Genomic DNA, 13,046 nt, shown 5'->3' with positions numbered 1-13,046 from the left:
AGCTGGCACTCAGTAGAAGACTCGCCCAGGCTCACTATGTCACATTCCTGCACACCTCAGCTTCAGCTGCCACTCAGTAGAACACTAGCCCATGCTCACGATCTCACATTCCGGCACACCTCAACTTCAGCTGCCACTCAGTGGAACACTCGCCCAGGCTCATGATCCCACATTCCTGCACACCTCAGCTTCAGCTGCCACTCAGTAGAACACTCGCCAAGGCTCACGATCTCACATTCCTGCACACCTCAGCTTCAGCTGCCACTCAGTAGAACACTCGCTCAGGCTCATGTACTCACATTCCTGCACACCTCTGCTTCAGCAGCACTCAGTAGAACACTCGCCCAGGCTCACGATCTCACATTCCTGCACACCTCAGCTTCAGCTGCCACTCAGTAGAACACTAACACCGGCTCACGATCTCACATTCCTGCACACCTCAGCTTCAGCTGGCACTCAGTAGAAGACTCGCCCAGGCTCACTATGTCACATTCCTGCACACCTCAGCTTCAGCTGCCACTCAGTAGAACACTAGCCCATGCTCACGATCTCACATTCCGGCACACCTCAACTTCAGCTGCCACTCAGTGGAACACTCGCCCAGGCTCATGATCCCACATTCCTGCACACCTCAGCTTCAGCTGCCACTCAGTAGAACACTCGCCAAGGCTCACGATCTCACATTCCTGCACACCTCAGCTTCAGCTGCCACTCAGTAGAACACTCGCCCCAGCTCACGATCTCACATTGCTGCACACCTCAGCTTCAGAATCGACTCAGTAGAACACTAGCCCTGGCTCACTATCTCACATTCCTTAACACCTCAGCTTCAGCTGCCACTCAGTAGAACACTCGCCCCAGCTCACGATCTCACATTCCTGCACACCTCACCTTCAGCTGCCACTCAGTAGAACACTCGCCCCGGTTCACTATCTCACATTCCTTAACACCTCAGCTTCAGCTGCCACTCAGTAGAACACTCGCCCCAGCTCACGATCTCACATTCCTGCACACCACAGCTTCAGCTGCCACGCAGTAGAACACTCGCCCAGGATCACAATCTCACCTTTCTGCACACCTCAGCTTCAGTTGCCACTCAGTAGAACACTCGCCCTGGTTCACGATCTCACATTCCTGCAGACCTCAGCTTCAGCTGCCACTCAGTAGAACACTTGCCCAGGCTCACGATCTCACATTCCTGCACACCTCAGTTTCAGCTGCCACTCAGTAGAAAACTCGCCCAGGCTCACGATCTCACATTCCTGCACACCTCAGCATCAGCTGCCACTCAGTAGAACACTCGCCCAGGCTCAAGATCTCATATTCCCCCACACCTCAGCTTCAGCTGCCACTCAGTAGAACACTCGCCCAGGCTCACGATCTCACATTCCTGTACACCTCAGCTTCAGCTGCCACTCAGTAGAACACTAGCCCCGGCTCAAGATCTCACATTCCTGCACACCTCAGCTTCAGCTGCCACTCAGTAGAACACTAGCCCCGGCTCATGATCTCACATTCCTGCACATTCCTGCACACCTCAGCTTCAGCTGCCACTCAGTGGAACACTAGCCCCGGATTATGATCTCACATTCCTGCAGACCTCAGCTTCAGCTGCCACTCAGTAGAACACTCACCCAGGGTCACGATCTCACATTCCTATGCACACCTCAGCTGCAGTTGCCACTCAGTAGAATACTAGCCCCGGCTCATGATCTCACATTCCTGCAGACCTCAGCTTCAGCTGCCACTCAGTAGAACACTCGCCCAGGCTCACGATCTCACATTCCTGCACACCTCAGCTTCAGCTGCCACTCAGTAGAACACTCGCCCATGCTCACGATCTCACATTCCTGCACACCTCAGCTTCAGCTGCCACTCAGTAGAACACTAGCCCCGGCTCACGATCTCACATTCCTGCACACCTCAGCTTCAGCTGGCACTCAGTAGAAGACTCGCCCAGGCTCACGATCTCACATTCCTGCACACCTCAGCTTCAACTGCCACTCAGTAGAACACTAGCCCCGGCTCATGATCTGACATTCCTGCACACCTCAGCTTTAGCTGCCACTCAGTAGAACACTAGCCCCGGCTCAAGATCTGACATTCCTGCACACCTCAGCTTCAGCTGCCACTCAGTAGAACACTAGCCCCGGCTCAAGATCTCACATTCCTGCAGAACTCAGCTTCAGCTGCCACTCAGTAGAACACTCGCCCATGCTCACGATCTCACATTCCTGCACACCTCAATTTCAGCTGCCACTCAGTAGAACACCCGCCCAGGCTCATGAGCTCACATTCCTGCACACCTCAGCTTCAGCTGCCACTCTGTAGAACACTCCCCCAGGCTCACGATCTCACATTCCTGCACACCTCAGTTTCAGGCTGCCACTCAGTAGAAAACTCGCTCAGGCTCACGATCTCACATTCCTGCACACCTCAGCATCAGCTGCCACTCAGTAGAACACTCGCCCAGGCTCAAGATCTCATATTCCCCCACACCTCAGCTTCAGCTGCCACTCAGTAGAACACTCGCCCAGGCTCACGATCTCACATTCCTGTACACCTCAGCTTCAGCTGCCACTCAGTAGAACACTGGCCCCGGCTCACGATCTCACATTCCTGCACACCTCAGCTTCAGCTGCCACTCAGTAGAACACTAGCCCCGGCTCATGATCTCACATTCCTGCACATTCCTGCACACCTCAGCTTCAGCAGCCACTCAGTGGAACACTAGCCCCGGATTATGATCTCACATTCCTGCACACCTCAGCTTCAGCTGACACTTAGTAGAACACTCGCTCAGGCTCACGTACTCACATTCCTGCACACCTCAGCTTCAGCTGCCACTCAGTAGAACACTAGCCCCGGCTCACGATCTCACATTCCTTACACCTCAGCTTCTGCTGCCACTGAGTAGAACACTAGCCCCGGCTCAAGATCTCACATTCCTGCACACCTCAGCTTCAGCTGCCACTCAGTAGAACACACCCCCAGGCTCACAATCTCACATTCCTGCACACTTCAGCTTCAGCTGCCACTCAGTAGAACACTCTCCCATGCTCACGATCTCACATTCCTGCACACCTCAGCTTCAGCTGTCACTCAGTAGAACACTAGCCGCGGCTCACGATCTCACATTCCTGCACACCTCAGCTTCAGCTGGCACTCAGTAGAAGACTCGCCCAGGCTCACGATCTCACATTCCTGCACACCTCAGTTTCAGCTGCCACTCAGTAGAACACTAGCCCCGGCTCATGATCTGACATTCCTGCACACCTCAGCTTCAGCTGCCACTCAGTAGAACACTAGCCCCGGCTCAAGATCTGACATTCCTGCACACCTCAGCTTCAGCTGCCACTCAGTAGAACACTAGCCCCGGCTCAAGATCTCACATTCCTGCAGAACTCAGCTTCAGCTGCCACTCAGTAGAACACTCGCCCATGCTCACGATCTCACATTCCTGCACACCTCAATTTCAGCTGCCACTCAGTAGAACACCCGCCCAGGCTCATGAGCTCACATTCCTGCACACCTCAGCTTCAGCTGCCACTCAGTAGAACACTCCCCCAGGCTCACGATCTCACATTCCTGCACACCTCAGCTTCAGCTGCCACTTAGTAGAACACTCGCTCAGGCTCACGTACTCACATTCCTGCACACCTCAGCTTCAGCTGCCACTCAGTAGAACACTAGCCCCGGCTCACGATCTCACATTCCTTAACACCTCAGCTTCTGCTGCCACTGAGTAGAACACTAGCCCCGGCTCAAGATCTCACATTCCTGCACACCTCAGCTTCAGCTGCCACTCAGTAGAACACTCGCCCAGGCTCACGATCTCACATTCCTGCACACCTCAGCTTCAGCTGCCACTCAGTAGAACACTAGCCCCGGCTCACAATCTCACATTCCTGCACACCTCAGCTTCAGCTGGCACTCAGTGGAAGACTCGCCCAGGCTCACGATCTCACATTCCTGCACACCTCAGCTTCAGCTGCCACTCAGTAGAGCACTAGCCCCGGCTCATGATCTGACATTCCTGCACACCTCAGCTTCAGCTGCCACTCAGTAGAACACTAGCCCCGGCTCAAGATCTGACATTCCTGCACACCTCAGCTTCAGCTGCCACTCAGTAGAACACTAGCCCTGGCTCAAGATCTCACATTCCTGCAGAACTCAACTTCAGCTGCCACTCAGTAGAACACTCGCCCATGCTCACGATCTCACATTCCTGCACACCTCAATTTCAGCTGCCACTCAGTAGAACACCCGCCCAGGCTCATGAGCTCACATTCCTGCACACCTCAGCTTCAGCTGCCACTCAGTAGAACACTCCCCCAGGCTCACGATCTCACATTCCTGCACACCTCAGCTTCAGCTGCCACTTAGTAGAACACTCGCTCAGGCTCACGTACTCACATTCCTGCACACCTCAGCTTCAGCTGCCACTCAGTAGAACACTAGCCCCGGCTCACGATCTCACATTCCTTAACACCTCAGCTTCTGCTGCCACTGAGTAGAACACTAGCCCCGGCTCAAGATCTCACATTCCTGCACACCTCAGCTTCAGCTGCCACTCAGTAGAACACTCGCCCAGGCTCACGATCTCACATTCCTGCACACCTCAGCTTCAGCTGCCACTCAGTAGAACACTCGCCCATGCTCACGATCTCACATTCCTGCACACCTCAGCTTCAGCTGCCACTCAGTAGAACACTAGCCCCGGCTCACGATCTCACATTCCTGCACACCTCAGCTTCAGCTGGCACTCAGTAGAAGACTCGCCCAGGCTCACGATCTCACATTCCTGCACACCTCAGCTTCAGCTGCCACTCAGTAGAACACTAGCCCCGGCTCATGATCTGACATTCCTGCACACCTCAGCTTCAGCTGCCACTCAGTAGAACACTCGCCCATGCTCACGATCTCACATTCCTGCACACCTCAATTTCAGCTGCCACTCAGTAGAACACCCGCCCAGGCTCATGAGCTCACATTCCTGCACACCTCAGCTTCAGCTGCCACTCAGTAGAACACTCCCACAAGCTCACGATCTCACATTCCTGCACACCTCAGCTTCAGCTGCCACTTAGTAGAACACTCGCTCAGGCTCACGTACTCACATTCCTGCACACCTCAGCTTCAGCTGCCACTCAGTAGAACACTAGCCCCGGCTCACGATCTCACATTCCTTAACACCTCAGCTTCTGCTGCCACTGAGTAGAACACTAGCCCCGGCTCAAGAACTCACATTCCTGCACACCTCAGCTTCAGCTGCCACTCAGTAGAACACTCCCCCAGGCTCACGATCTCACATTCCTGCACACCTCAGCTTCAGTTGCCACTCAGTAGAACACTCGCCCTGGTTCACGATCTCACATTCCTGCACACCTCAGTTTCAGCTGCCACTCAGTAGAAAACTCACCCAGGCTCACGATCTCACATTCCTGCACACCTCAGCATCAGCTGCCACTTAGTAGAACACTCGCCCAGGCTCAAGATCTCATATTCCCCCACACCTCAGCTTCAGCTGCCACTCAGTAGAACACTCGCCCAGGCTCACGATCTCACATTCCTGTACACCTCAGCTTCAGCTGCCACTCAGTAAAACACTAGCCCCGGCTCACGATCTCACATTCCTGCACACCTCAGCTTCAGCTGCCACTCAGTAGAACACTAGCCCCGGCTCATGATCTCACATTCCTGCACATTCCTGCACACCTCAGCTTCAGCTGCCACTCAGTGGAACACTAGCCCCGGATTATGATCTCACATTCCTGCAGACCTCAGCTTTAGCTGCCACTCAGTAGAACACTCACCCAGGGTCACGATCTCACATTCCTATACACACCTCAGCTGCAGTTGCCACTCAGTAGAATACTAGCCCCGGCTCATGATCTCACATTCCTGCAGACCTCAGCTTCAGCTGCCACTCAGTAGAACACTCGCCCATGCTCACGATCTCACATTCCTGCACACCTCAGCTTCAGCTGCCACTCAGTAGAACACTAGCCCCGGCTCACGATCTCACATTCCTGCACACCTCAGCTTCAGCTGGCACTCAGTAGAAGACTCGCCCAGGCTCACGATCTCACATTCCTGAACACCTCAGCTTCAGCTGCCACTCAGTAGAACACTAGCCCCGGCTCATGATCTGACATTCCTGCACACCTCAGCTTCAGCTGCCACTCAGTAGAACACTAGCCCCGGCTCAAGATCTGACATTCCTGCACACCTCAGCTTCAGCTGCCACTCAGTAGAACACTAGCCCCGGCTCAAGATCTCACATTCCTGCAGAACTCAGCTTCAGCTGCCACTCAGTAGAACACTCGCCCCAGCTCACGATCTCACATTCCTGCACACCTCAATTTCAGCTGCCACTCAGTAGAACACCCGCCCAGGCTCATGAGCTCACATTCCTGCACACCTCAGCTTCAGCTGCCACTCAGTAGAACACTCCCCCAGGCTCACGATCTCACATTCCTGCACACCTCAGTTTCAGCTGCCACTCAGTAGAAAACTCACCCAGGCTCACGATCTCACATTCCTGCACACCTCAGCATCAGCTGCCACTCAGTAGAACACTCGCCCAGGCTCAAGATCTCATATTCCCCCACACCTCAGCTTCAGCTGCCACTCAGTAGAACACTCGCCCAGGCTCACGATCTCACATTCCTGTACACCTCAGCTTCAGCTGCCACTCAGTAGAACACTGGCCCCGGCTCACGATCTCACATTCCTGCACACCTCAGCTTCAGCTGCCACTCAGTAGAACACTAGCCCCGGCTCATGATCTCACATTCCTGCACATTACTGCACACCTCAGCTTCAGCTGCCACTCAGTGGAACACTAGCCCCGGATTATGATCTCACATTCCTGCAGACCTCAGCTTCAGTTGCCACTCAGTAGAATACTAGCCCCGGCTCATGTTCTCACATTCCTGCACACCTCAGCTTCAGCTGCCACTCAGTAGAACACTAGCCCCGGCTCACGATCTCACATTCCTTAACACCTCAGCTTCTGCTGCCACTGAGTAGAACACTAGCCCCGGCTCAAGATCTCACATGCCTGCACACCTCAGCTTCAGCTGCCACTCAGTAGAACACTCGCCCAGGCTCACGATCTCACATTCCTGCACACCTCAGCTTCAGCTGCCACTCAGTAGAACACTCGCCCATGCTCACGATCTCACATTCCTGCACACCTCAGCTTCAGCTGCCACTCAGTAGAACACTAGCCCCGGCTCATGATCTGACATTCCTGCACACCTCAGCTTCAGCTGCCACTCAGTAGAACACTCGACCCGGCTCACGATTTCACATTCCTGCACACCTCAGCTTCAGCTGCCACTCAGTAGAACACTCGCCCATGCTCACGATCTCACATTCCTGCACACCTCAGCTTCAGCTGCCACTCAGTAGAACACTCGCCCATGCTCACGATCTCACATTCCTGCACACCCCAGCTTCAGCTGCCACTCAGTAGAACACTAGCCCCGGCTCACGATCTCACATTCCTGCACACCTCAGCTTCAGCTGGCACTCAGTAGAAGACTCGCCCAGGCTCACGATCTCACATTCCTGCACACCTCAGCTTCTGCTGCCACTGAGTAGAACACTAGCCCCGGCTCAAGATCTCACATGCCTGCACACCTCAGCGTCAGATGCCACTCAGTAGAACACTAGCCCAGGCTCACGATCTCACATTCATGCACACCTCAGCTTCAGCTGCCACTCAGTAGAACACTCGCCCATGCTCACAATCTCACATTCCTGCACACCTCAGCTTCAGCTGCCACTCAGTAGAACACTAGCCCCGGCTCACGATCTCACATTCCTGCACACCTCAGCTTCAGCTGGCACTCAGTAGAAGACTCGCCCAGGCTCACGATCTCACATTCCTGCACACCTCAGCTTCAGCTGCCACTCAGTAGAACACTAGCCCCGGCTCATGATCTGACATTCCTGCACACCTCAGCTTCAGCTGCCACTCAGTAGAACACTAGCCCCGGCTCAAGATCTGACATTCCTGCACACCTCAGCTTCAGCTGCCACTCAGTAGAACACTAGCCCCGGCTCAAGATCTCACATTCCTGCAGAACTCAGCTTCAGCTGCCACTCAGTAGAACACTCGCCCATGCTCACGATCTCACATTCCTGCACACCTCAATTTCAGCTGCCACTCAGTAGAACACTCCCCCAGGCTCACGATCTCACATTCCTGCACACCTCAGCTTCAGTTGCCACTCAGTAGAACACTCGCCCAGTCTCACGATCTGACATTCCTGCACACCGCAGCTTCAGCTGCCACTCAGTAGAACACTCGCCCAGGCTCACGATCTCACATTCCTGCACACCTCAGCTTCAGCTGCCACTCAGTAGAACACTCGCCCCGGCTCACGATCTCACATTCCTGCACACCTCAGCTTCAGCTGCCACACAGTAGAACACTCGCCCCGGCTCACGATCTCACATTCCTGCACACCTCAGCTTCAGCTGCCACTCAGTAGAACACTCGCCCCGGCTCACAATCTCACATTCCTTAACACCTCAGCTTCTGCTGCCACTGAGTAGAAGACTCGCCCAGGCTCACGATCTCACATTCCTGCACACCTTAACTTCAGCTGCCACTCAGTAGAAAACTAGCCCCGGCTCACGATCTCACATTCCTGCACACCCCAGCTTCAGCTGCCACTCAGTAGAACATTCGCCCAGGCTCACGATCTCACATTCCTGCACACCTCAGCTTCTGCTGCCACTCAGTAAAACACTAGTCCCGGGTCTTGATTTCAAATTCCTGCACACCTCAGCGTCAGCTGCCACTCAGTACAACACTAGCCCCGGCTCACAATCTCACATTCCTGCACACCTCAGCTTCAGCTGCCACTCAGTAGAAACCTCGCCCAAGCTCACGATCTCACATTCCTGCACACCTCACCTTCAGCTGCCTCTTAGTACAACACTCGCTCAGGCTCACGTACTCACATTCCTGCACACCTCAGCTTCAGCTGCAACTCAGTAGAACACTCGCTCAGGCTCATGTACTCACATTCCTGCACACCTCAGCTTCAACTGCCACTCAGTAGAACACTCGCCCAGGCTCACGATCTCACATTCCTGCACACCTCAGCTTCAGCTGCCACTCAGTAGAACACTCGCCCATGCTCACGATCTCACATTCCTGCACACCTCAGCTTCAGCTGCCACTCAGTAGAACACTAGCCCGGCTCACGATCTCACATTCCTTAACATCTCAGCTTCTGCTGCCACTGAGTAGCACACTCGCCCCGGCTCACGATCTCACATTCCTGCACACCTCAGCTTCTGCTGCCACTGAGTAGAACACTAGCCCCGGCTCAAGATCTCACATTCCTGCACACCTCAGCTTCAGCTGCCACTCAGAAGAACACTAGCCCCGGTTCACGATCTCACATTCCTGCACACCTCAGCTTCTGCTGCCACTGAGTAGAACACTAGCCCCGGCTCAAGATCTCACATTCCTGCACACCCCAGCTTCAGCTGCCACTCAGTAGAACATTCGCCCAGGCTCACAATCTCACATTCCTGCACACCTCAGCTTCTGCTGCCACTCAGTAAAACACTAGCCCCGGGTCATGATCTCAAATTCCTGCACACCTCAGCGTCAGCTGCCACTCAGTACAACACTAGCCCCGGCTCACAATCTCACATTCCTGCACACCTCAGCTTCAGCTGCCACTCAGTAGAACACTAGCCCAGGCACACGATCTCACATTCTGTACGCCTCAGCTTCAGCTGCCACTCAGTAGAACACTAGCCCCGGGTCATGATCTCACATTCCTGCACACCTCAGCATCAGCTGACACTCAGTAGAACACTCGCCCATGCTCACGATCTCACATTCCTGCACACCTCAGCTTCACCTGCCACTCAGTAGAACATTCACCCAGGCTCATGATCTCACATTCCTGCACACCTCAGCTTCAGCTGCCACTCAGTAGAACAATAGCCCCGGGTCATGATCTCACATTCCTGCACACCTCAGCTTCAGCTGCCACTCAGTAGAACACTAGCCCCGGCTCACGATCTCACATTCCTGCACACCTCAGCTTCAGCTGCCACTCAGTAGAACACTAGCCCAGGCTCATGATCTCACATTCCTGCACACCTCAGCTTCAACTGCCACTCAGTGGAACACTAGCCCCGGATTATGATCTCACATTCCTGCAGACCTCAGCTTCAGCTGCCACTCAGTAGAACACTCACCCAGGGTCACAATCTCACATTCCTGCACACCTCAGCTTCAGTTGCCACTCAGTAGAATACTAGCCCCAGTTCATGATCTCACATTCTTGCAGACCTCAGCTTCAGCTGCCACTCAGTAGAAACCTCGCCCAGGCTCACGATCTCACATTCCTGCACACCTCACCTTCAGCTGCCACTTAGTACAACACTCGCTCAGGCTCACGTACTCACATTCCTGCAGACTTCAGCTTCAGCTGCCACTCAGTAGAACACTCACCCAGGGTCACAATCTCACATTCCTGCACACCTCAGCTTCACTTGCCACTCAGTATAATACTAGCCCCAGCTCATGATCTCACATTCCTGCAGACCTCAGCTTCAGCTGCCACTTGGTAGAAACCTCGCCCAGGCTCACGATCTCACATTCCTGCACACCTCACCTTCAGCTGTCACTTAGTACAACACTCGCTCAGGCTCACGTACTCACATTCCTGCACACCTCAGCTTCAGCTGCCACTCAGTAGAACACTCGCTCAGGCTCATGTACTCACATTCCTGCACACCTCAGCTTCAGCAGCACTCAGTAGAACACTCGCCCAGGCTCACGATCTCACATTCCTGCACACCTCAGCTTCAGCTGCCACTCAGTAGAACACTAGCCCCGGCTCACGATCTCACATTCCTGCACACCTCAGCTTCAGCTGGCACTCAGTAGAAGACTCGCCCAGGCTCACTATGTCACATTCCTGCATACCTCAGCTTCAGCTGCCACTCAGTAGAACACTAGCCCATGCTCACGATCTCACATTCCTGCACACCTCAACTTCAGCTGCCACTCAGTGGAACACTCGCCCAGGCTCACAATCTCACATTCCTGCACACCTCAGCTTCAGCTGCCACTCAGTAGAACACTCGCCAAGGCTCACGATCTCACATTCCTGCACACCTCAGCTTCGGCTGCCACTCAGTAGAACACTCGCCCCAGCTCACGATCTCACATTGCTGCACACCTCAGCTTCAGAATCCACTCAGTAGAACACTAGCCCTGGCTCACGATCTCACATTCCTTAACACCTCAGCTTCAGCTGCCACTCAGTAGAACACTCGCCCCAGCTCACGATCTCACATTCCTGCACACCTCACCTTCAGCTGCCACTCAGTAGAACACTCGCCCCGGCTCACGATCTCACATTCCTACACACCTCAGCTTCAGCTGCCACTCAGTAGAACACTCGCCCCAGCTCACGATCTCACATTCCTGCACACCTCAGCTTCAGCTGCCACTCAGTAGAACACTCGCCCCGGTTCACGATCTCACATTCCTTAACACCTCAGCTTCTGCTGCCACTGAGTAGAACACTAGCCCCGGCTCAAGATCTCACATTCCTTAACACCTCAGCTTCTGCTGCCACTGAGTAGAACACTAGCCCCGGCTCAAGATCTCACATTCCTGCACACCTCAGCTTCAGCTGCCACTCAGTAGAAGACTCATCCAGGCTCACGATCTCACATTCCTGCACACCTCAGCTTCAGCTGCCACTCAGTAGAACACTAGCCCCGGCTCATGATCTGACATTCATGCACACCTCAGCTTCAGCTGCCACTCAGTAGAACACTAGCCTAGGCTCACGAGCTCACATTCCTGCACACCTCAGATTCAGCTGCCACTCAGTAGAACACCCTCCCAGGCTCACGAGCTCACATTCCTGCACACCTCAGAATCAGCTGCCACTCAGTAGGACACTCCCCCAGGCTCACGATCTCACATTCCAACACACCTCAGCTTCAGTTGCCACTCAGTAGAACACTCGCCCAGGCTCACGATCTCACATTCCTGCACACCACAGCTTCAGCTGCCACGCAGTAGAACACTCGCCCAGGATCACGATCTCACCTTTCTGCACACCTCAGCTTCAGCTGCCATTCAGTAGAACACTCGCCCCGGCTCACGATCTCACATTCCTGCACACCTCAGCTTCAGCTGCCACTCAGTAGAACACTCGCCCAGGCTCACGATCGCACATTCCTGCACACCTCAGCTTCAGCTGCCACTCAGTAGAACACTAGCCCCGGCTCATGATCTCACATTCCTGCACTTCTCAGCTTCAGGTGCCACTCAGTAGAACACTCGCCCAGGCTCACGATCTCACATTCCTGCACACCTCAGCTTTAGCTGCCACTCAGTAGAACACTCGCCCATGCTCACGATCTCACATTCCTGCACACCTCAGCTTCAGCTGCCACTCAGTAGAACAATCGCCCAGGCTCACGATCTCACCTTCCTGTACACCTCAGCTTCAGCTGCCACTCAGAAGAACACTCGCCCAGGCTCACGATCGCACATTCCTGCACACCTCAGCTTCAGCTGCCATTCAGAAGAACACTCGCCCCGGCTCACGATCTCACATTCCTGCACACCTCAGCTTCAGCTGCCACTCAGTTGAACACGCGCCCCGGCTCACGATCTCACATTTCTGCACACCTCAGCTTCAGCTGCCACTCAGTAGAACACTCGCCCATGCTCACGATCTCACATTCCTGCACACCTCAGCTTCAGCTGCCACTCAGTAGAACACTCGCCCCGGCTCACGATCTCACATTCCTGCACACCTCAGCTTCAGCTGCCACTCAGTAGAACACGCGCCCCGGCTCACGATCTCACATTCCTGCACAACTCAGCTTCAGCTGCCACTCAGTAGAACACTCGCCCCGGCTCACGATCTCACATTCCTGCACACCTCAGCTTCAGCTGGCACTCAGTAGAACACTCGCCCCGGCTCACGATCTCACATTTCTGCACACCTCAGCTTCAGCTGCCACTCAGT

The sequence above is a fragment of the Ambystoma mexicanum genome, chromosome 1q (assembly GCF_040938575.1).
Source record: "Ambystoma mexicanum isolate Mex_15411 chromosome 1q, UKY_AmexF1_1, whole genome shotgun sequence".
NCBI classification, from domain to species: Eukaryota; Metazoa; Chordata; class Amphibia; order Caudata; family Ambystomatidae; genus Ambystoma; species Ambystoma mexicanum.
The sequence above is the reverse complement of the archived record's forward strand: the minus strand, read 5'-3'. Positions refer to the sequence as shown.